The sequence below is a fragment of the Parasteatoda tepidariorum genome, chromosome 8, assembly GCF_982258835.1.
Source record: "Parasteatoda tepidariorum strain Cologne lab strain chromosome 8, Ptep-v5.0, whole genome shotgun sequence".
NCBI lineage: Eukaryota > Metazoa > Arthropoda > Arachnida > Araneae > Theridiidae > Parasteatoda > Parasteatoda tepidariorum.
Window position 1 is genome coordinate 16,978,335 of NC_141762.1, and position 25,985 is coordinate 17,004,319.

Genomic DNA, 25,985 nt, shown 5'->3' on the forward strand with positions numbered 1-25,985 from the left:
CTATTAGCAACTATTTGATTTTTGAAAAGAATAAAAAACAATTGCTTGGTGGGAAAACAGTCCTGTTTCAGACGTATATGTCACGTGACGTATATGTCACGTGAGGTCAACATGAGTTAAAAAGAGCATGCAAAAGTTTTAAAGCTTAACACTGTATCTAAGAAAATAATTTTCATGCAGAAGCTTTATTTAAACAGTTTTTCTTGGAATTAATATATTTATATTCAAAGACTCAAGTTATCATTATGAATTGAGATATTGATATACAGGATGCTCCATAACGAATGATATATATTTTTGGAATCCTAGTCGAAATGAAATTAAGAAATATAGGGTTTGCAAATTAATATGTAAGGCAAGGAAGAACCAAAACTGCTTTCGAATTCTTATGAATCCCTAATGAGGAAGGTTGGTATAAAAACAGCAAAACCTGTTTGTAGCAGAAGGAAACAGTAAGGAATTGAAATACGTTTGTTAGAAACACAATCAAGTTTCAGCAAACAACGCTTAGATTTGCTTGATTTCATCTTTCACAAGAATTCTAAAGATGTGTATTAAGGGTAATGTTTACGGAGCATCCCTGCAAAAATTTAAAACAAATAAGAACAATACAAATTATGATAAGGGACTAGTAACAGAAAGATTCGAAACATTTTGCACGTTCTAATGACATAATTTTGTGAAATTAAAAGAAAAAAAACTAACAAAGCTGAGTTTTTAAATTTTTTTAAACAATTAATAAGCAGCCAGGATAGCCCAGTTGATAGGACGTTGGACTCGTGCTCGTGAGAACGGGAGTTCAAATCCCGCTGGCCGAAGATCTTCCGTGTATTAAATGGTGACTGGTGCCCGTTAAATCTGTTGGGGTCACAAAGTCCGCCAAGTTCCCATGACAAATCAATACCTCTATAAGTACATTGGAAATTGATCGTTTTTTGGTTCAGGTCAAAATTACGATGCCTTGCAAATAGGTCCGTCTTGCAAAACGGGCTCTGACGCGTGTGTGAGTGGATGAAATCATATTCTTGGTCATAGAGGGAGCCACTGGAAAACAAGAAACGCTCTTTCTGTCTTAAAATTCGCTTGGTTTCTCATGCAGGCTTGCTTACATTGGCCAGTGGCAATAGAAACAACAACAACGATTAACAATAATTTAAACAATTTAATAATTTTAATTTATTATTTTTTATTAGACAATTTCTGTTCCTAAATAAGTGAAACTATCTACCTTCTCAAACTAGAATTTTCCTAGATCCAGATGCCTGATTTGAAAATCTGAAATTAAACACATGGCATATATTTGGTATTTTTTTCACTTACTGACAAATTAATTGTTTTTGCATTTGTTCTAACGCCATAAAGGCTTGCCTAAGAGCTAAGTGTTGCTCTATCTATGCCTCTAGCAAGATAGTCATAAGCTGCAGTTAAATCCATAAAAGGATTACGGGTATTAATACCAGGGTTCTTTCTAGAAGTACAGGTTGCTTTCTCACAGAAAAGGGCACTTTGAGTTTTGATGGGGCACACACTAATCACCGTCAAAAATTATCGAAAGGTATGATAACTGAATTTAATCCTCAAAATTTTTTAAATTGTCCTTTACTATTTTATGTATGTATTTCAAAAATTAATTCAAAAAGTAATAAAAGAAATTAATATTTTATTAATTTCAAAATTGTTTTTTTTTTTTTTCAATCTGTGATCGGAGTTTATTTAAAACAATTAGAATGAGTAAAAATATACGATATTAAATTTGTTGCTAGAAAACAAACAATATTGTGATTTTAAATTTTTAAAAAAATATATAAAACTGTGTAGTTAACAATAAAATAGTGCACTATATTGAACACTAAGTTATAGTAAATATAGAGACGAATTTGTTTTTCAGGGTTTTAAATAGACAATTCTCTTAATATTATGCGTTGTGAATATTTTGTACAAACACAAAATAAAAAAGGTAGCCAGAGATCATGAACAAAACCAGTGAAAGAGGCCTGATAAAAATGCAGGTAATATTTCCATCTGCTAAATGTGATAATAGTAATATTACACGATATAACATATGCTCTGTGTTTTCTAATATAAGTTCACAAATGTTAAACGTGACGTCATCATTTGAATGATAAATAGTGCATGTTTATCACGTGTGCATGGGACGCATTTCATTTCAATCTAAAAGGGCGGCTCGTGTCGGGAATTAAGAGAGGTATGGTCGCGGGCGATTGGGCATGGTCTACCCCTTCGCGATGCTCCGATGCATCCGAACAAGTTAGGAAATCGGTACGTCAAGTTCAACTTCCCCCATCAACTGAGACGGAAATGCAAAAAAAAAAAAAGAAAAAAAAAAAAAAAAAAGAAAAAAAAGCTTTATTTCTGATCACAAAAAGAAAGCAGATGTAATGGGAAAGAGGGGATCACAGTTAGAAATAGTTTATTTTATAGTATACAATATATTCGATTCGATAAAAGCATTCAAAATTTAGCACCAAACTTCTGCAATTAACTTTTTAAAAGATAAATGTCTTAAATATTCATTAAAAGTGTTAAATATTTTATCCGATGAATTTAATTTTTACATAATTTTATGAATCAAATCAGCGCAGCGTCGAAATAAATTTTGGTAATCAAAAATTAGATCTTAAACGGTTTTCATAAAAAGAAGAAAAAGTGTTGCTTTTTTTAAATACTTTTATTGACAACATTGAGAGCCCTGGCTTAAGAAGCATCCGTAGAGGGTACAGATACATTAAACTTGACCTAACAGTAGTGAATGACTGTTGCAAATTCACAACAGTTACGCAAGTAGCATATTATTCTTTCGTAAAAATGACAATCAACATGTAGGCATAACATTCGAAAAACATCCTTGCGCAGTTGCAATTGAAAAATAAAAATTAGTAAAACCAATATTTAGAAAGAAAAAAAATTGGAAAAAGAATTTTAGCTCACCAAAGAATAATAAATAAATTTATAAGTACTTATGAAAATAACCACCTTTCAAAATTACTCAGCTCTCTAATAATTTCTGTAATTTAAATGAGCTTGTATAGATAAGAAAAATACTCGAAACAATAATTACGTAAGCATTTATAATTAATTTAATGCATAATTAAAATACCAAGGTGACTCACAATATGTGATATTCTACAAAGCTCTAACTTTGAATTAGCGTCAATACCTTAAATGGCCGATGATCTAATATTGCAAAATTAATCTTTATTGTTACACCTTAAAGCGGATCATTATTATTAATGATATCGAAAAGTTTAAATTAATATTTTAACATCATTAAAATTTGCGTAAATTAATGAGGCAGAGATAATGCCACATATTCTTTTTTTCTTCTTTCCCTAATGGCTAAAGTTCTGATACCATATAATACACTGCTATTAACGGCTTGCTTCCCTCCCCCTGAAAGTGACTGTGAAATAGTGCAATTAGGGTTGCTTCGCCCACCTCGCCTAATGAGAAATAGATATTAATCAAAAGTGAGCTTTCTCATTAATATTACCATTTCTGATAAGACTCTTTTTGTTAAGAGTTGCATAATATGAATTTGGCGAATAGAGAAGGCGATTCAATTGGGCGAAGATTGTTGACTGATAAATGATTGTTCAAAATATTATTTATTAGATTTTAATTATTTCAGTTTATTTAATTTAACAAATATTAAAAAGGGCATTGAAAACGGAAAATTTGTTTCATTTAAACCTGAGATTGGATTTTTTTTATTAGTTGTTTTTAAATGAAATAAAAATAATACTGTAGAAGTAATTGTTATGGATTTAAGTTCCTCTTTTACATTTTTTTATTAAGACGTTTTTTCATAATTAGTATTATTATTACATCCACCAGAAACGGAGTGCACTGCCCTTAAATTTCTTAATATTTTAGGGTTGAAGTTTTGAAATTTGACTAATGTTCTTATTTTCTTTATTATCACTTACTATTGAAATGTCATATTACCAAAATGTTGTTACTATGTATGCAGTAAAAAGCCGACAAAGCCGGAAGGGTGTGAGAGATTGACCAAGGTGGTCATCAAAGCAACTAGAAAGAAGAATTAACGAAAAAGCTTTGTTATGAAAGAATTGTAAAAGCACAGATTTATAATGGTGGTGATATTTAGTTAGTTTTTAAACGACGTTTTAAGATACAAAGCGTAAGATTTAAATTGTCTTTTAAATCTAATTTTACCAGTATCTATTAAATTGCTAATTTTTTTACTGATTCATGTATTTTATTTCAATAGCAAAAAATTATAATATCGGGATTTGGATTAATGCACAAACTATACCATAAATGAATCAATGTATACGTCCCTTTCGTGTGCGTGTTGTGAAATCTTTCCTAACTCACAGTTTTAACCTCACACTTTAAGGTGAGTTTAAAGTCACGCGCATCGCTCATCAAAGTTTAACAGTCTCTATAATTGAAGAATTGAGGGGATAAAGTATAAGTGACGTTTTGAAACAAATTGAGTTTTTATTTAATTTTATTCAAATGACTTTGTACTTCATCCAACAAGTTCTTATTTATTTATTATGCTAAGTTATTTCCGAAGGATGAAGTATTCAAATGTCATTTTCTGAATGCTTTTGGAGTGGAAAGAATGATCTAAATGCGATTTAACATTAGAGAATCTATCTTTTGGCAGCAAATTAAAACGCCATGAATGCAAATGGTATGGAACAAGGATCTACAGATTACGCCAACTAAAAGCTTGGCAAATAATGGTAAGGCCCAGTCCTAACTTTCTACTATTAAAGTATAAAATTAAAAGCTCATTTTAACAGATCCACTAAATTATCACTTAGATCATTCATCCACCAGCTCTTATATTTTCAGAATTTACATTCTGTACAATGTATATTTTGCTTGAAAGTCACGTTCACATCTCAATGATGAGTTTCACAAATAATATCCTGACTTAACAGTAAATACCCACTCAAAGATGATGCGATTAATTCACCGTTTCACAAGAACTATTGCAGCAACTGATAAATAGTAGTAGTACTTCATTTACGTTGAATTAGAGCTGCACAATGGGCTATTGGAGGCGGTCTGAGAAACATCCCAGAGGATGATACAAAGACATGCCATTACAGCAGAGAGGATGGCTCTCTCACTTCGGTAGCCCGAAGACCCGCGCTTGAAGTTGGGCACTTTACAGAAGAGCAGTCTAACGAGACCAATACCATCTTCGGTTCCTCATGATGATCAAAGCGTTCATCTACCCACATACTGACCGCTGACGGTGACTCTTGACTTCGGTGTTCTACTGGGAACCGTGTCTTTATGACCACAGCGAGACAGCAGCTGACAAGAAAAGAGCCGGTAAATCATTCATTTTGGAAGAAAAGTTCGCCGAACAAAAGTCTGGTTTCGTCGAACATAAGTTGGATTTTTTAATTTAAACAAGAAAAACGCCATTCAGTGCAATTATTTTAACACCTTAGATTTGTCCTCCAAAAGCTAACAAACACGTTTTTATTCGTAAAATAGGACCACATCACAAAATTTTAGCAACCCTAAAGTTTTGTTGCTAAAAATAAAAGTTAAAATGTCAACTCATCTCCATTGTTACTTAACTTTCATCCAAATTCTCAAACTGGTTCTTTTAAGTACCGTCAAAATTTGATCTGTGCAACTGTCAATTCCCCCTACCTTGTGTAAAAGGTTTCGTTTTAAAAAAGGACATATTCATGGATCGATATCTTTAAAATATGCAAGGAAAAAAATGTGCATATTGAGTTAAGAAGAAGAGTTTACACTCTTTTTCACAAGAAAACCCCGCGGTTAGTCATTCATCCAAAACGTTTTCTGATTAAAAATGAACAGTGTATTGATTTTTTGTGGGTTGCGTCTGGATATATTTTTTAAGTTTTATGATTAAATTAATAAATCTATTCTTGAAAGCTATTTCTTAAAACAAATCAATTTCTTATGGAATTTTTTATTTATTTTGGTGGTTAAACTTCAATAAAGCAATGAACATGCACTTTTTCAATTTTTTAAAGAAATATTTGAGTTTTTTCACTTCTGTTCAGCTTATTATATTCTTTGGAAGAAATACGCTATAACACAAAGTAAGGCATTTCCGCAACCAACCGTTGTTTGCTAGGGGATCATAGAGGCTGTGACCAATGGCATGATTTTGGAAATGTAGTTAACACTTTGCACAGTTCGCCTCAACTTCCCTGACCAGCTGGTACCCATTGATTCTTAGCTGGGTGGGCTTCAAGCCGCTATTGGGCATCGAACCCGAACCCCAGTTCTTCACAATGACGGATCAGTCTCTTACCACTGAGACAGAATGTTAATAATTAAAAGTACTTATCAGAAATTTCAAAATGGTTTTTTAGATGTTTAAAATATAATTTGGAGCATTACTGAATAGCTTGTGTATTTTCAGAATATTTATAAGAAATAAAGCGTAAGGAAGACATATGAAGGCAATAAATTAATATTTGAGTAAGAAAGGAAAATAAAAACGTTATGACCTATTGTTATTGCGGTCAGGGAAAGTAAGGGAGGGATTTAAATCATCAAGAACTAATTTATTTATAAAAAGTACTGGTTTGAGATAGTTTTAATTCTTTCGAACCTTATGGCACATATATCTCCTAAGTAGACTGTTGGGCTAAGTAGATTCCATTTTAACATTAGAGTTGCACATGACAGTTTTTTGAAATTTTTTTTTTATCTGAATGGTAGGTCAGACTTGTGAAACTTTTATGACACATAGCTTTGAAGAAATCAAATATTTGTGAAGATTTATGAATAATTTTGTGACAAAAACAATTGAAATAGAGCTAAGAAAAAGTGAATGTCTTAATATACTTATTATTTATATCTTTTTATTTTGTTTTGATTTATAACAGGCATAATTTTTAAAGTATATCATCGTTTAGTTTATTATCATTCAGTTTATTATCATCTGTTACCTTTGGATAACATTCGTCCCACTCATAAAGACTAATGGGATGTCCCAGGGCCTAACTGCAAGATATGAATGCAGATTTAAAATAAATAAGTAAATAAAAACTAATTTTTAATATAATCAATGGTATAATAGATGATGTGCTTAAAAAAATTCCTTTGAAAAATTGGAAATCGTCTTTAAAGGGTTTAATAGGCTCCTGCTCCGAATAATAAATGAATAATGATTTATGAATGCTTGAAAATCTTTTGTTTTCTCTTTTAATATTACTTCGCAGCTCTTAATGTGAATATTTTGTTAACTGGAATTTTTTAAGAGAATTTTAAACTTGAAAACTAAAAAGAGGAATTAAAACAAATTTTAAATATAATCAATGGTATAAAACAGGGCTGTCAAACTGGCGACCCGCGGGCCGCATCTGGCCTGCCAGCACATATTGTGAGGCCCGCCAATTTCTTATTCAGGCTGATCACCCTCAGTTTTCCCATTAAAATATAAGCAAATTGTTTTATAATCCTTCTGTTCCATTGTTTTATAATTAATAATTCAACTATTAATTGTTATTGTAGAAGAGGTAAGAGGTTATTGTTCAACTTTTTCAAACTGCGACCCGCCAGGTGATCAGTGACCGGAATTCTGGCCCGTGGGCTCTTTGCAGTTGGACAGCCCTGGTATAAAAGACAACGTGCTTAAAAATAAACCTTCTTTATAAAAAAAATTGGAAATCAGTTTTGAATGGGTTTTATAGGTTCTTGTTCTGAATGATACCTGAATAATGATCATAACGTTTGAAAATCCTTTGTTTTCTCTCTTAATATTACTTCTAAACTCTTAATGTAAATATTTTGTTAACTGGTATTCATGAGAATTCTAAAATTATATATTAAGAGTAGTCATATGGAACACCTCATAAATTTTTTTACGTTTCAGCTTTCCTTTATGCTATGGAAAATAAACCTGGCCCTTATAACTCGAAAATTTTACTATTCCAATGTTTTAATAACTGTATTACTTACTCACTAAAATAATTTTAATGAGAAGCAACCGAAATCGAAATGACAACATAAATAAGCCCAAAGAATCTAAGCATTAAAAATTTCTCTTCTAAACAAGCTGTATTTTTACGATTTAAAAGCCAAAATCATTGTTATGTTGTTGATGCAATAATATGTAGCAATGTCAATTGATGCAACCTGATGAGAGGAGGTTGCCTATTGAATTTCTTGACGCAATGAAGGGAATTCCGAAAAAAAAAATTTCTTCAGTAAGGCTTCTAGAATTACACACTTAAGTAACTTGAAAATAAAGACAGAATTCGGAGAATTCTAATTGCTTAGTCATTAACGACAATGTCACGCGGACAAAGTACGCCATTGAATAAAACAATGCAACATATCATAAACACAAGGAACTTTTATATACCAATAGTTCAGAAAAGACAATCAAATGACAACGGGGAAAAGTTTTTTTCTTCAATTAAGCTAGTAGTTGTTGACTGACATATTTTCTATGCACAGAAGTTGAAATCACGCAACTTACTATATCGTAATTTGGGTAAATAAATAAAGAGTCAGTCAGGGCATGTTTTTTTTTTTTTTGGGGGGGGGGGAAGGACAAATTAAATTAAAAATTTCGAATAATATGTATTTTTTAAAGCAAACGTCACTTTTAGGATGTACTCTTTCTGAGCTTCCGTTGTACCTATATCCCAAAATTATTATTATGATTATATAATTAGAGAAAAACATATTTGCAAGCAGTATACAAAATTACTTTTTTTTATTAATGAAGTAAGTATCTTTGTACATGTTCTTGTAAAGAAATTATTAGAACAATCGTTTACAAGAACATTTTTCCACAAATTTTTCATAGCTTATAATAATAAAAAAAAACGTATCATTAAGTTACTAACAATTATACAGAATGCGGCAAAAAAAGCTGACCAAATAATTTTTTATAAAACTTTATTAAAGGGAAATAAATTAACAAAATATGACAAATAATAAAAAGAGTTGACATTTATGAAAAATTTTTTTTAACTGGTTGCAAAATATCCGCCTTTAACAGCGATGTAGAGTCACAAACGCATTTTGAAGTTTTAGCAATGGGCCGCTAGTCAGTGATGAGAAAAATTCCTTTTCACTGATGAAAAGAGCTTTACAGTCAAAGGGAGCGTTTTTCCAATCCAGCGGCCTTTAACGAGCCGCTTCACTCTTCAGTATTTTTTTTAAATAAAAAATAAATAACTAAATAAATAAATAAAGAACTCGATTCTTGAAATTTTTTTCACACATTTTAAAAGAAATAAAAGCTTGTATCATAATTGGGACCAACTACAGTCAAAAGGAATATCATCAGAAAAGCGATCGAGTAGTTAAAGGTCGCTGAATTGTAAATTAGCGTTTAGTTGTGACCACAAGGGGTTACCAAGAGAGCAAGTAGCCATGGATATTCTTGGAGGGGATATTTGTTTTTCATATATCTTTAAAAGTTTTGTAGTTTTAAAACTCTAATTTAAATTTAAAAAATATTTTGATTATTTAAGAAGGCATTTTTAATATTTGGGTAGAGGGGGTTATACAAAATATTTTAAGTGGTGGATAGTTCTATAAAATAATTCAAATCAATCGGTTAAAACCACTGATCCAAATTGGTTTCAAACTAATTATTCGAATCAAGGAATCATTTACGCTTTCGGGTTTGTACGACTTCTCATGGACAAGAGGTTAACCCGGAGTTGAGAACCGTCACTTAAATCCGTATCAATACCACGCATGTAATTGTATTTTATTTTAAAGGGATGCTTAAATTCAATTAAAGTTATTAAATGAAGACCATATAAAATATAAACAATCAGCGTTCTTCCCCCCCCCCCTCTACGGGCCGCGGTAAAATTATCCAACGTTGATTGGTCCGCGGCAAATTGTAGAAATGAATAACTTTTAATGTGGATACAAAATCTTCATGTGTTTCGCTCACATTTAGCAATTCATGTTTTTCATTCAAAATACTGAAGTGTCATTAAGGATAATGGCGTGCCATGTATCTTCGTTGACATTTAATGTCCGTGAAATATTGTTTGAAGTGATTTTTTTTCTTCTTTTTATTCTTCTATGCACATGACGGGAAATACAGAAAAGGTTTTAGAGTTGAAAAAAATGCAAATGATGGAGGGTTTTTCTGAATGGAGAAGTGTATCGCATTATCAAACCCAGTTTATGCTGCTGAATTTAAAAAAAAAAGAAAAGAATTATGAATAGTTTTTCTTTCATTCGCGCAGTCTGGCATTAAGTCAAAGAATAATTTGGACTACTGCATGAAAAGGGACCATTTAAATATTGTTTTAGTGTAAAAAAACTTAACATTCAGTTTTTTTACAGACATAATTTACATGTAAAGATAATATTCAATTAAGTGTCAGTATTTTATTATGTAATTTTATAACCGACGTCGAACAGCAGATTCAATTTTTATTTACGATTATTAATGTTCATCTTCGTAGCCTTGTAATTTTGAACGCAATCCAGAAGATAAGGGAACTCTTGATTCAAGTATTGAGAAACGACTTACCCACATTTACTTTATATGGAGAGGAAAACCACGCAAACCTCCCACGGTTAGCCTAATGCGCAAGGGATCTCTAACCCAAGATCAGTCTACCAATGAGGATATTAAACATCGGTACTGTGGTCGGTGCGAGCCGGGTGCCGAATTCTTATCGACCAGCCATCGCTGGGATTCACACCAGGATCACCTCATTGGGAGGGAATAGCATTCTATCCCTTGTACCACCAAGGCTCTATCTGTCAGTACTGAAGTATTTGGGGCAATATAATAATAAGCCACTTATTGAAAACTTTCAGTAGAGCGTTTTTTTAAGAACCTTTTTTGATGAAAAACACGAAAACTTTCTTCTGGCTCTAAGAAGTTATGTGATCAGCGCTTTTCCAGAAATTTTTAAGTAGTTATATGTAAACAATACTAAAGAAAAGCGTGAAGAAAAAATGTCACCTTTGAAAAAAGTTTGTTAATCATGTAGTCAAATATAAAACAATTTCATTCCATTATGAAGTTAAATAATAGTTATTAAAGTATTAATTCGAAGCATATTATATTTTAAATTATTAAATCATTTCACTATTTGAAATTGTTTTAAAACCGATATCGATTCCATGCGACCTTCTGCCTTCCGAGTAAGCAATCATACGGCATCACAAAACGTTATTTTCTGAATGCGTCAAAAATTTCTATTATTACTACTGTATTATTACTATTACTACGCTAGGGTTAAATGCGCCATTTTTATACACATAAACATTCGGAATGAAACTTTATATCATATATAACTTGAAAACAAGATAAATATTTCGAGAACAAGATATTTTAAACTATGCAGAAGCGATTGGAAGAAATAAAATTTTGCTCAGTTATTATTGTTTATTTTCTTTGTTGATGATTAATATTTCGGAGTACTATTTATAAATAATTATGTAAATCGAAATTAAGACCTTTCTTTAATTCCATCATTATTTGCATTTTCGTTTAATATTAATTGAGATGAACAATGGTAAAATAAAAGCACTTTACTGTGGATCTAGCTTCAACAATGAAAAATAATTAACCCTAAGTGATACAATAAATTTTTAGTTAATTAAGTAATTATTTAACTATAAAGCTTTAATGGTATATACGAGCAAATGTCCTTCTGTAAGTTTAATAAAATGATAAAAACACTAAACATTTATTTTTAATTATTAAAAAAAAAAAATTAAATTGATTTTCTCAAAAGTAGGTCCAACATCCTAAATCAGCCTTAAACACATTCCTTAAAATAATATTCTTTGTAAGAACCATTTTTGAATTAATAAATAAAAGAATCATTAAATAAAAGAGTTTATGAAATAAAAAGGGTAGTTATCAAAGATCAAAAGAGCCTAGAAAGACTTACAAAATAAATCTAAGAACTTACTCTAACTTAAACTTATTACTTCTTAATTTCGTTTGTGTTACTAGACTTTATATTTATTATTTTTATAGTTTACACATGTGTTTAGTAAGCAAAAACTAAATATTTAGCAACAAAAACATGAAGTCCGGGCAAAAAAAAAAAAAAAAAAATCGAGTGATACGAGGAAAAATATAAATAATTTCACATTTTCAATACGAGGATGAATAGTTTTATCTTATAATGAATTGTTTTATCTATTTCTAGATGAATAGTTATGCTTCTATATGAATACTTGATGAATAGTTTTAACCGTTTCACGTTCCAAATGAATAAGAACTAACTTTAAATATTCACACAATTTCAGTATGAATAGTTTTATCATCTTAACTTTCTAACTAATTCTAACGTATTGCCTTTTCTTAATTTATTATTTCTCTTTATTATTTTTCTAAATTTCAGTAATGTTTCTAGACTCATTACCGAGATTTATTACCAAGTTTGCAATTCCTATGTGTTATGTAGCCGAAAGTTATATATTTAGAAGAATTATATTTAGTCCAAGCATAAAAAGATCGAGTAACAAATGCTAAAATATAAATCATCTCACACTTTCAATATGAGGATGAATTGTTTTATCTTATTATGAATAGCTATATCTATTTCCATATGAATAGCTCTACTTCTAGATCAATAGTTCTACTTTAAGGTTAATACTTAATGAATAGTTTTAACCATTTCACTTTCCAAATGAATAAGAATTTTAAATTATCATGTAGTTTCAGTATGATGATGAATAGATTTATCTTCGTCTAGATGTTTGCTTTATCTACTTCTAGATATCGACAAATTTGTCAATGTTTACTAATGTTCTTTATTAAACCCATGAATTTTTAAACAGGCTGCAATTAGCACGAAAATGCTTTAAAATGTGATATTAGGATTGTCAGAATGAACCCTTACAGTAGGGAATTTTTAGTATTTCTAAGGGATTTACATTTAAAAAGGAATTTAGTTATACATCACGATCCAACCCCACTTCAATATATAATAATAATTAAATATATATACTACATATATGTTTCATTTTTACTGTATAAAACTATAGATAAAACATGCTATATAATAAAAATTAAAGCAAATTCAATTCAATTACGAAATACAATTAGTTTTAGTCTTTGATGTTTTTATCTTCATTCATTTAACTTTCTGACAGTGAATTTTCAGATGCATGCACTGGGCGATGAAATTTATAAATCCTTTGCGTCGAAAAGCACACTGAAAAACATAAAACAAATAAATAAAGGAGAAATTTTTTTAAAAAATCCTTTAATTATTTTTATTGTATTTTCTGTACCACGTCTAGGTTTTTTGGTGAAATTTTTCGCGTCTTTTCCACGAATTTCAGTCCATTTTCCCCGTGATAAACTTGCAATCCAGATTATAAATGATCGCAATTTCAGCACAATAACAAATAGTTTTATACCAATTAAAATTAAATTAATTTTCAATCGTCAAAAGGTTGAGAAATTAGGCTTTATATAAAAACAAACACCCCTTCCTGGCCACAACGTTCGCACCAGCAGTCGTTTATCTAGAGGCGGATTATTCTCAATCGATCGATCCAGTGGTTGCCAAGCCTTCAAGTCACCCTCTATTGCCATATACACGTAGAATCCATTAAAAATTCTTCCCAGACAGAATGTCTCAAAAGCCTGGACTTTAATGGCCTTCCAAAAATATCGTTCTGACATTGCCAATGGCTAACACGTTTCGATGACTTTAGTGGGGGAGTACTTGCCCCCTTCACAGAAACCCTCCATTGGAGAGATGGGTGGAAGGATGTGTTTTTATCTCGCCTACAGGCAATAAAGATTATTTTTGGATGAGGGGTGTTTATATTTTATTGTGTTCTTGTATAAGCCCTTCCTTTAATCCAAACTTTAAAGATATTCTTTTCTTTTTCGTGTCGTATATATTTCATTTGGAATAATTATTCTTATTATTTATTGTATACGGTAATTCAATAATTTATTTACAATTTATGTATTTTTATATATTTCCATAGATCTTGATTCCATAGATCTATGGAGATAGATCTCTGAGCAATGTAATAAGTAATGCTATGATTTTGATGACTTTAATCCGATCTTTAAAGATAATCTTTTCTTTTTTGTGTCGTATATATTTCATTCGGAATAATTATTCTTATTATTTATTGTATACGGTAATTCAATAATTTATTTACAATTTATGTATTTCTATATATTTCCATAGATCTTGATTCCATAGATCTATGGAGATAGATCTCCATAGATCTCTGAGCAATGTAATAAGTAATGCTATGATTTTGATGATTTTAATCCGATCTTTAAAGATAATCTTTTCTTTTTTGTGTCGTATGTAATTCATTCGGAATAATTATTATTATTATTTATTGTACACGGTAATTCAATAATTTATCTACAATTTATGTATTTCTATATATTTCCAAAGATCTTGATTCCATAGATCCATGGAGATGGATCTCCATAGATCTCTGAGCAATGTAATAAGTAATGCTATGATTTTGATGACTTTAATCCGATCTTTAAAGATAACCTTTTCTTTTTTGTGTTGTATGTAATTCATTCGGAATAATTGCTCTTATTATTTATTGTATACGGTAATTCAATAATTTATTTACAATTTATGTATTTCTATATATTTTCAAAGATCTTGATTCCATAGATCCATGGAGATAGATCTCCATAGATCTCTGAGCAATATAATAAGTAATGCTATGATTTTGATGACTTTAATCCGATCTTTAAAGATAATCTTTTCTTTTTTGTGTCGTATATATTTCATTCAGAATAATTATTCTTATTAATTAATTTATACGGTAATTCAATAATTTATTTACAATTTACATATTTCTATATATTTCTATGGAGATAGATCTCCATAGATCTCTGAGCAATGTAATAAGTATCCTATGATTTTGATGACTTTAATCCAATCTTTAAAGATAATCTTTTCTTTTTTGTGTTGTATATATTTCATTCGGAATAATTGTTCTTATTATTTATTGTATACGGTAATTCAATAATTTATTTACAATTTATTTATTTCTGTATATATCCGTAGATCTTGATTCCATAGATCTATGGAGACAAATCTCCATAGATCTCTGAGCAATGTAATAAGTAATGCTAGGATTTTGATGACTTAAAATTTCTATAAAAAAAAGACTCCACAAACCATCAGAAATGACAGGAAAACGAAAAATAATGTCCTAAGAAATGCTAGCAAAAATGTTTTATATTAGTTTCTTTCATAAAATAAAAACTATGAAACGTAATTTGCATTTATAAACTTAATAAAAATTAAGATAATTAAAATAAATATGTAATTCTTGAGTAAAATAGTTATGAATTTTTAATTATGATCTGCATTAACACTAAATTTGCATTGCCTTATTGATTTTTTTTTAATATTGTTCAAATTAAAAGATTGCCTATTATCCAAAATCAAATTTTTTATATCTTTAACAACTTCGTTTAACATCTATACTTGTTATTGAATGATTTCAAATGTAACAAGTTTCAATACAAAACTTATATTAATACATGAAAAAGAAAATTCACAAGCAAAATATGCTTCGAAAAATATCATATAAAATTTATAAAAAATGATTAAAAAGAAAAAAGAAAAAGAAATCTGAAAAATGAAAAATTGTCCAAAAACCACGAAAAATACCACGCACAGGAAAAAAACAAGCAAATACGCAAGGAATGCAAAATGCGTTATCATCAACATCTTAGAACTGATAGAAAGCTACATTTTTTAAAATTGTTCAGAGTGTCTTTCAGGACGCTTTTGGTAAAAAAGAGAATAAAAAGAATAAAAATAATAGCATGAGTTTAGAGGAAGCAACAAGATATCTTTCTTACGTATCTTGATGTGATCTAGTACAGATTCCATAAACTTGCAAAGTACCTATTTGCAAATAATACTGAGGAAAAATTAGATACAAAAATATCAAGTTTGGGAAAGGTGTTTCTTATCGCTATAGTGCTTCAAGTTCAGCAATTAAACATAACCTCAAGTTAAGTTGAGAATATAATATTTAAATTATCATCATCATCCTGGTGCTATAGCCCTTGCAGAGCTCTGGCCTTCTCTAAGACTTTAGACTATTCTTTATTGTTGGTTGCCTTTCACTTGTAGCTAGTAATTTTAAGTAGTTATTTAATAAAGCTTAGTTTAATATCAACAATTAATAGTTATTAAAAATATTTCTGTAAGAAAAGATTTTTTCGTGCCATAGTATATTTTTATTTTTTATGTGGAATGAGTTTAATGTAAGAATACGGAAATGGATAATGCGACGTGCGAACTTCATCATGCGAATTAAACGCGTGGTTGTCGTTTTTTGCGATCGTTTCCACACCTCATTAACTATCTCAAGTCAAACGATGTGTCAATGACGATGAAGTTCAACGATCGTTTCACTTTGGTTAACACATGGGATGCCTCCCGGAAGCAAAACAAATAATAAAAACGATTTTTCTTTTTTCGATTTCAGATTGCTGAAGGAAATATACTATGTGCTGTTAATAAATCAATCTAATTGATCTATAGACCATTTGATGCGAACTTAAACGTTATATTTTCAAAAGCTTATAGACATGAAAAGTTTAGTGGATAGCGATGATTATGTAGATTTAGAAGATTTAGGTTTGTGAGTTATGTTCGAAACTTAATTTGGATATACCCTTCAGAAAATGATAAAATAAAATTTTTTATTACTTTAACAAGAGAAAATGGTCACAAACTTAAATAATTAATCTAATTTAATTGCATCCTTAGATGGAAGAAACAAATGAATCTAAACGATATTTTTGAGCATCAAAATAAACTTTGTTTTTGCATCATTTATTTGTATATTTAATCTAAATAGCAATTATTGTTTTTGTTTCTTGCAGATTATAACTCATTACATATCGTAAATAAAAAAGAGAATAGAAATGATTAGTCACTTCTGTTACGAAAAAAAGTTAATTTCATTGTTTTTGACGTTTATTTCCTTCTAACGTCAATTTCCTTCTATTTTTTAATTTATATGGATGACATAAACAACCAAATTATGTAAAAATTTTATTATCAAATAACTCATCTGCTGTTTGAAAACTCATTTTTAAATAGCTTAAAATTTTTTAAAAACATTTTTAACAATAATTTTTTTAAAGTTAGCAAAAATTATGATTTAAAAAAAAAACTAATTTATTTTATTTAAAGCTGACTCTTTTGATTTAAATCACATTTTGCACTTACCAACCAAAGCGTGTAAAAAATTGTTTTAACCATACTTAATATTATAACTAAATATTATAACTAAAATAGTAAATATTTTTTACTAAAATGATTAAAATTTAATTATTAAAAACTAATCACTGAATAAATGAAATCAAAGTTATTTTTTAAAGCTCAAATTGCTAATAAATGTTTTAGATTGGGTGATAATTTGTCGATTATTTATTCAAAAAAGAATAAATTAGCTAAGATCACAAAAACTACTAAAAAAAAATAATTATTTTAAGTTACACTAGGTAGAACAAATCTTTCTTTATTATTGATATACATTAACCGTATAATTAATAAAATTTAATATATGTATATATATATATATATATATATATATATATATATATATATATATATATATATATATATATATATATATATATATATATATATATATATATATATATATATATATATATATATATATATATATATATATATATATATATATATATAACACTTGTCTTTAAAACTAAACTGTGTTTAACTGAAACATGTTTATTACCAAAGAATTATTTAGCATACAGTTAATGAGAAATTATAATTTAAAAGTTTCGCCACCCTTATCCTGTTTAAGGCTTTTTTAATTATTTCTTCAGTCTCTTAAGACTTTTATTATTTTTTATACATAAGACTTTTATAACTTTTTATTTTTTTTTGTATAGAAGACTTTTATTATTTTTAATTATATTTTTTATATAGAAGACTTTTATTGTTTTTTTATGATAATTTGCGTGCATCTCTCTTTCATAATTTCTTTGTAAAAAACTTTCATTATCAATAAAATCAAATTTTAAAGAAACAGCCAAAAGAATGTATTAATTACTTATGCTGTATAAAAAAATATTTTTGACTTAATGTTTTCTTTTTAATATTCAGTTTTTTTTCCATTAATAATTTAAAAAAATTATCGCTGTTTTTTTTAAAGGTGTAAATTATATTTCTTTTTTAAGGAAAAAGTAAAACGAAAATAACACCAGTTTCCACATATATTTATTATTTATTTGAACAGTTATTTTATTGATAGCACTTAAATTATTTAATACTTTTTGTTCATATGTTGTTACTTGAAATAATGCTTTATCTATTTATAACTTGTTACTTGAAATAATGCTTTATCTATTTCTTACGCTTAAAAAAAACTAAAAAAGAAAAAAAAATTCGTGGACTCATCATTTTTATAAATATTTATGCGCCCTATACCTACTAGTACATAAAATGTTTTTCCTTGATTGGTCTTTCACCAAGGAGATAGCGGAATTTACTGTAAAACTACTTTCACCGCAGAGTAACCATGGGGGAAAGTCAACTACGAGTAATCGATCTTCAATATTGGCTCGTTTTTAAGCTTGAAGTATACGATTCCACTATTATTTCATAAACTTAATATCATTTCAGACTACATTTCATTTTGTTCTAGTCTTATATTTAGATGGCTATATTTAAGCTATATTCAGAAGGTTGCAACACAAAATCAATTTTAGATATAGAAATGTGACTAACTTCAAAACTGTTCTAACAAAGTAAATTTACAATTTCTTTCCAGTAATCAATAAAAATTTAGAATTTTATAAATTAAAAAAGTAAAAACATTTTTAAAGCAAAATAAATTCTTATTTATTTTGCAGATATGTTTATGTATATATATTCCAATAACAAAAATATAAAAATATGCACACAGAAAACAAACGAACAGATTTTTGAGTTAAAATTTGACTTTTTACATACTGTTGAATTAAAACTTATATGTAATCATTACTGTAACTAAAAACGCAGAAATTGATTATACACGTACTCGAAATTTTGTTCCAAGAATAATTTTCGTCTGCTGTTTATGTAGAAAGTGAAATTTAGACAAACGTTTCATGAGAAATTTTAGAATAAAAAGTACAATTATTTAGAGCCATTTAATATAAAATAGTTAAGCAAAAATGCGACAACATATTAACACTCTTAATAATAAAATTGTCTCCACTTGAGATTTAGTAACAACGCTTATATGAAAATTGATAGATATCAATAAAAATTGAAATAAATAAAAATTTTGTACTTTAATTTATTGTAGAACAGAAAGAAATTCTTTGGTTTTATACTTAGGATATAATGAAACATTATTGCTTCTGTTCTTGGAAAAAAGTTACCATTAATAAAAAATAACATCTTGTAAAAAGTTAATAAATAATAGATTAAAATATTTAAAAAGTTTCAATTTAAAATATTATTGAGTTTTTTCAATGAAATAAAAGAGAATACTTTTAAAACATTTGAAGAAAATAATACAAATAAAACAATATTAACTCAGTTAAAATAAAATAGTGCGCAAAAGCTATTTCTGTTTAATAGCTATAAATATAAGCAAGTGTGGTATTATCATTTATTATCAGAAAATGTGTTAAATTTTGCTTTCAACTAATAGTATTTTTTTTACAAAAACTAACCTTCTCACTAGTTTAATGAAAAATAATTTTAATTTATAATATTTTATAAGAAAAAAAAAATAGTTTTTTCACTCTTCAAATAAAATTCTCCTTTTTTTAAATGTACACTACAATACACAAAAATGTCATAAACTATTTCTTGAAGTAAAAAAAGTATGTGTTTTTTCACAGAAATAATTTTGAAATGTATTGTATCGAAACTTTAAAAGATTTAACATAGTAAATACGAATTAAATAAGCTTCTCAGTTTTAACATATTTGAACTGAGTCACTTTATTTCATTCATCTTCGTCAAAGATGTTCGTTACATAAAGTAACGAACATATTTGGTGATTATGTTTGTTAAATTTTTATTTCTTTTTAAATTACGAACATTTAAAATTTTTTTTTTTAAAAGCAATAATGAATAATGATTGCATTTTAAACGAAATAGTTTAGTTTAGTTGAACTTTTATTTATGTACTATATAATAATACATTATATATTTCAAATATATATTTTTTTTCTAATGAATAATGGAGGATTTTTTAAATGAAATACATTTTATGACCTTTTTCTTTTATTTTAACTGTATAATTCGACCAAATTTTACAATGTATTAATTTATCTCAAAATACATCAATAAACATGTATTTCTTTTCATCTTTACAAGCAAAAAGAGGAAAAAAGTTAAAGGAAAATGTTTCACTGATGGAATTCCTTTACAATAAGGAAAGCTTAAGATCAATAAAGAGTAAATTATGTTATTTTTATCTAAGAAAGATTTAAATACGTCTAATTCATTTACTTACCCAGCTCCATATTCAAATAATAATCCCAATCCATATTTCTTCAGCTGTTAATCTTAAATATTTGCTCTACAATCACAAGTGGGAAACGCATTTGACACGTATTACAGTTCATAAAAATTGCTCTTTTTTATTTTCACATTGTTTTAAACACTGGTGGTTAAAAACTTGAGAAAATCTCGATATTGTTCCTTGCAAACTTTTCCTAAAATACACATCCAAGGCATTGCGTCAACTTGCACAAAACTTCACTTTTGTTACTTTACTTTTTGCCAGGTGGGAACATGTTATATTGGACAATAAAAACTTTATTCTTTCAATTGGATGATTATATCAGAATGCTCTTTTAATTTGGAAAAACTTTGTATTTATCGACACTGTAGCTTTTTTTAATAAATGATATGAAAAACTGCATTTATCAAGCATTAAAAAAAAGAGTGCTCGTTCAATACAGAACCTTATTTATTCCTCATAGAAGCTTTAAAAAGTCCAAAAAATATATATTTTGATTCAAAAAACTTTTTTTTTGACGCTGATATGCTTTTGAAAACGATTTACTGTTTAATATTTTAACAACAATTTAAAGAAACACGGAGTAAATAAGGCTTTAAGTTTGATATAAAAAGGTATATTATTAAATTAATCTATTTCTCTGCATTTGAAAGATACCATATAAAAAATATAAGTAAAATCTCTCAAAAGGGAAAACGTGTCACCCCTTGATAGCAGCGGAGATTAATTGACGAATATTAATCCAATATCCTGGTCCTCAAAACTAAGTTAAATCAATTCAAAGTCGTCTGCGCGTAGCCCCTTCCGCCGAACGTTTGATCCACCCTCACAAATCGAAGTGAGTCTCCTCTCTCGAAGAGCAGACGATGTAATGACGGCGCTGTGAACGCCAGGCTTTGAGCGAAAAACCTAGAAATCGTGCCTTGTTGCCACACGATGATACAAATCTTCCCAATGATTATGTTAAAAAAAGTTATTGAATAAAGCTTTTAAGTTTCAACGTTTATTAATACTTGTTTGTACTAATATTTCGAATTTCAAGGTCAAAATAAAGTTGTTTTCTTGAAAACGTATAGACTTATCGTTTGTTGCATAACTTTAATTAGAACTTAATTATGAACATACTGCTTAAAAAATTGTAATAAAAAAACTATCTTCATATTCGTATTAATACTCTAAAACAGAAGTTTAAAAGAAAAATTAGAAAACGATTGTAAAATTATATCAATTCTCTTTTTGGAACGAATCATTTTATTTCAAAGCAGTAGAATTTGAGTTGTTTTAATATAAGGTGTAACTTGAAAGGGAAGAAAGATAAGATGTTATTATAACTGTTGTTTTCTAATTAAACTGTTTTCAATATTATTATTATAGCCCAATTTCACGTGATTCAAGAGCTATTCTCTAAATGTTTTCTTAATTTTAGCATACTTAGAATCTTTATCAAGTTGTAAAATAAATTTCAAAATCGTGTGGCGCACATAATATATTTTCTTGAGAAAATTACTTTAAATATATTTGTGTTGTTATGCATTATTTACTATTAATAAATATTTATTCGAAGCCCAAAAGAACTTTAAAAGGTTTTGTGTTCTATTAAATAAGAGACTTAAATGAAAATAAGAAGCGTTTGTAAGCATTTTTAAAAAAAATCTGAATATTTAAATGAAATATGCAAAGAAAAAAGGGTTCATTTTCTGATATATGGACACAGCTTCATATAAGTTAAAAGATGTAGGTATAAAAGGTTTTTACCTTTTTATTATAAATAAATATGAGAAAAGAAATATAGAACTTTGCATCGAAAAGATGATCTCGAAATGTAATTTATTGTGATTAATTTTAAAGTCTTAGAACAAATAATGAATAACAATGATGAATAATATTCCCTATAAATAGGACATAGAAATGAGAAGAACTATAATCAAATTATTATATAACTCCTTTGTAAGTACTATTCATTATTAACATAACTTCGAATTAATGAATTAATTATCGACATAATAAGTAAGCAATGCTAGTAAATTCCTTTCGATCAAAAGTTTCCCTTTCAATCAATGAATCATTCTCGTTAACAACAAATTTTTGCTATTTAATGTGCGTGCAAGTTCTTCGCAACAGATTGATGAAAATGAATTAGTTTCATAAAAAATACTTGGAGATAGCATTTTGCTAAACAACATAATTTCGAAAACTTTTGTTGCATGAAATATGCTGAATCTTTTTTAATAAATGATAATCAGGTGGTGCAATGTCAGGAAGTGAGGATGGTGGATGACACAGAACCTCCCATCCGAATTTAATTTACCTTAAAAAGTATACAATGCCGGTGTACAATACAAAAAGGCATACAATTTTTTCTTACTTTACTTAACAACAGTCGAAAAAATTTTAAATTGATAAAGCATAAATTTTTTTTGCTATAATTTAAAGAATGTAATTTTATACGGAAAAAAAATTGAACGAAATGGATCGAATAGTTTCCGGAAAATCGAATTTTAAAGAAGTTGTATATTTAAAATTCTATAAATGTTAAGTATTTTGCTAGAAACTTTCAGAAGGATTGCAGTTTCCTTTTTAAAAAAATATCTGGCGAGCTTAAATCATTTTTTTTCATGATTTCTCATTTAAAATTATTACCCAAGAACTCATTTAATGCTGAGCTATTTAAGATAATTTTTCCACAAAGTAAAACCGAAAATGAGATTTATCGAAATGAATCGCTAAAAAATTGAATTAAATGCTGTGTTAAGTTAAATCGAGTTAATATGAAAATGAATATTTTTACACGATAATATATTTCAACTTAAAATCTTGTTATGTGTAGAACATGTACAATTCAATTGTACGTGAATAGTACACAGAATGTATACATCCATGGAATGTGCTAAATTGTTCAACTTATTGAAAGTGTTGTAATGTAAAATTTAAAAAAACATTTTGTAGTGTGTCTACCACTCCAAAAATACAATTCCAATTCACTAGTATATAAGACACGTTAATTCTATTTTGGGGTTCGTTTTCATAGATGAAAGTGGACATTGTAAATATGACTCACTCCACATTGGTGACCTTTGGACTTAGAACGTGACGTGAACATGCCTATCTAGACAGCAACGCTCACTTCGATGTGAACACGCCTACTTCAATGGATGGTCCGCATTGCGACTGGGACATTATCCACTAGCTACTCAGTCTCTATCACACACAACGTACAGCACAGGAACGACCACGACCGCGAACTTAATACAGCTCTCACGATCAGCACTCAAAAGTACGGTGATCTTAATACAGCTCTCCCGGTTTTTCACAAAACAGCAATGAATCAACTAGTGGTAACCATTCATTGAATTCTATCAGAGCTATAATTCTGGTGGGGGAGTACTGTAGTGCGTCTGTCCCTACAAAAATACAATCCCAATTCAATAGTATATAAGACATTTTGACTCGATTAAATGTTGCTGTACCTTTTCATAAATGAAGGTTGACATTGTCAATAACAACTCTCCCCACTGTGTCTCTTACAATACCGATGTGGAACAATTAAATTGTTCAACTTATTGAAAGTGTCATTTACAATGTGTTGAATTGTTCATCTTATTGAAAGTGTCATTTACAATGTGTTGAATTGTTCTTATTGAAAGTGTCATTTACAATGTTTTGAATTGTTCATCTTATTGAAAGTGTCATTTACAATGTGTTGAATTGTTCATCTTATTGAAAGTGTCATTTACAATGTGTTGAATTGTTCATCTTATTGAAAGTGTCATTTCCAATGTGTTGAATTGTTCAACTTATTGAAAGTGTCATTTACAATGTGTTGAATTGTTCATCTTATTGAAAGTGTCATTTACAATGTGTTGAATTGTTCATCTTATTGAAAGTGTCATTTACAATGTGTTGAATTGTTCATCTTATTGAAAGTGTCATTTACAATGTGTTGAATTGTTCATCTTATTGAAAGCGTCATTTACAATGTGTTGAATTGTTCATCTTATTGAAAGTGTCATTTACAATGTGTTGAATTGTTCATCTTATTGAAAGTGTCATTTACAATGTGTTGAATTGTTCATCTTATTGAAAGTGTCATTTACAATGTGTTGAATTGTTTAACTTATTGAAAGTGTCATTTACAATGTGTTGAATTGTTCAACTTATTGAAAGTGTCATTTACAATGTGTTGAATTGTTCATCTTATTGAAAGTGTCATTTACAATGCCGATTCAACATTTTAAGTACCGATATATATCATTGATTATAAAATTCAAACTAAAACCCCCGTTTAAGAAAATATACAAGCCCTCCTTGTTTAACGTAATTTTATTTTTTAAATTTGATTTTCAAATGAAACATTAGAACTTATTTATTGTGGACGATGTATATAGCATAAATGAAAGGAAATGTTTCAAATTTTTTGAGATAATCAAACTCGTTTATTATCATTAAGATTAATGCAAATCTAATCTCAACAGAATCCTTAAATTTGAATCAATGCTTTAATTTCATGTAACTTGGAAATTATTGACAATAGGGTTAATTTCATGCATGTTCTTTTGTTATAATATATTATGTGTAGAGATTTGGACATGGATTATTAAATTTTTATTACATTAAATTTTATGTTTTATTATTTCTTAAGTCAGGTGAAAAATAATTCTTTAAGTCTGAGATTTATAAGTACAGTATCTAGTTGAAATAACTTTTTAAAATATTAAAATATTTAATGACGTTCTCTTAAAATACGTTTAAAAATATTAAATTATGTTCTGTTAAGTACAGTTTCTAGTTAAAGTAATTTTCTAAAATAAAATAGTTTTAAATTGGTAATTTTAAATCATTTTGTGAAATGCAGTATTTGCAAAGAATTAAATAATTTTCACTCTAAATTTGATTTTTGTTTTTAGAAGTTTAAAGAAAAAAAAAAGAAGATTTTGTTTAAAAGAAAGGGATTAGATGATACCAGATGCAAATCACAATATTTATCAGAATTTTTTAAAATATAAAAGACTCAGAAGGGACAGCAATTATTTTTAATCTGAATTATTATACAATCATCAAATAGTGCGTAAAGAAAATCTACTTCATTTTTAGTTGAAACCATGAAAAAATAAATAAACATAAATTAAAAACGAGTCTTGAGAAAGGAACAGAGAGATAAAGGGAAAAAATGGGAATAATTAGATCATGCGTCTTCATGCACCACAGATTTGAGCGCGTCGTTGAGGTTGAATAAGTTAAAGCTTAAGTTTACATTATGTATCCATTATTATTATTCTTTTTATAAAAAAATCAACTTAAATAATTGAATTATATTTTATAATCGTCGTTGGACAGCCGACCCAATTTAGGGTTTACGACTACTAATGTTCAACTCTGTAGCCTTGTAACTCTGAACCCAATCTAGAAGACAAGGGAACTCCTGGATCAAGTATTGGGAGAAAATTGCCTTCGGGGAATGTTTTTTGAGGGAACTAACCCGCATTTGCTTTGCATGGAGAGGTAAACCACGA

At 28.3% G+C, this 25,985-nt stretch overlaps 1 protein-coding gene across 2 annotated transcripts in view; it reads right to left on the minus strand.

Moving 5' to 3' along the window:
* Positions 1-21,437, minus strand: part of spdi (sperm antigen with calponin homology and coiled-coil domains split discs) — a 68,456-nt gene extending 47,019 nt beyond the window's left edge. For both annotated transcript variants that reach the window (XM_016074447.4, XM_071180662.2), the window contains exon 1: positions 20,467-21,437. The gene's annotated coding sequence lies outside the window, so the exon portion shown is untranslated. The remainder of the gene's footprint in view (positions 1-20,466) is intronic.
* Between the last annotated feature and the right edge of the window lie 4,548 nt (positions 21,438-25,985).